The sequence below is a fragment of the Gekko japonicus genome, unplaced genomic scaffold (assembly GCF_001447785.1).
Source record: "Gekko japonicus isolate JY-2015 unplaced genomic scaffold, Gekko_japonicus_V1.1 scaffold3008, whole genome shotgun sequence".
Taxonomy (NCBI): Eukaryota; Metazoa; Chordata; class Lepidosauria; order Squamata; family Gekkonidae; genus Gekko; species Gekko japonicus.
In genome coordinates, this window is record NW_015165914.1 from 33652 (window position 1) to 34484 (window position 833).

The following is an 833-nucleotide window of genomic DNA, read 5'->3' on the forward strand; positions in this document are numbered from 1 at the left end:
GGGGGTGGGGCTTGTTGCATGTGCCCGCCCCTTGGGCTCTTTACTGCCAGAACTCCGCTCCTGTGTGCTCCTGCAGTAAATGACCCCTGGTCCAATGGCACCTTTAAGACCAACAAAGTTTAATTATAGGTGTAAGCTTTGTTTGTCTTAAAGGTGCCACTGGACTTAAACTTTGTTCCATAAGTTGATATATGTAATAATAATTTTTTAAAAACCTTAAATTCAGCTGAGACAATTGCAACAACTGTATATCTGATAAAAAAATAAATTGAACAAATTAACAATAACATGAACAACAAAACCAAAGGCCTGGCTGAATTAGTACATCTCTTTCTGAAATAAGCCAGTGAAATAAGTTAGTGCCTTGTGTTGGACGGAATATCCGAACAAGGAGATGAATGGCTAGTTACTCGTCCAACTCTGTTGTGCATCAGCAGCCTCCCAAGCCCAGTTCTTTCTCTTAGAGCAAAAGAGAATCCATGTTGGATCAGGCCAGTGGGCCATCCTGTCCAACGCTCCGTGTCACACAGTGGCCAAAACCCAGGTGCCAACTGGAGGCCCACCAGCAGGGCCAGAACTCCAGAATCCCTGTACAAGATTAAAACCCACTCAGCCCAGTCCAGGGGTGAGAGGGAACCCTATATTTCAGCACATGAAACAAAATCCATGAGACAGTCTGTACTCTCTCTAGGATTCACAACAGTTTGCCACCAGAATCTCTTCAAAGGAGTCCCTACCCAGCCTAAGAGCAGAGATTCAATCTCTTAGCTGGTATCTGGGACTTAACACATCAGCAACTCTAACTCAGAGGTGCACACAATTACTCTCACAGT

General features: G+C 44.5%; 1 protein-coding gene across 1 annotated transcript in view; it reads left to right on the forward strand.

Annotated features, from left to right (window-relative positions):
- The window catches only part of CRAT (carnitine O-acetyltransferase), a gene marked incomplete at its 5' end in the record, with an annotated part of 46297 nt that overhangs the window by 25469 nt on the left and 19995 nt on the right, over positions 1–833 (forward strand). The window lies entirely within an intron of this gene.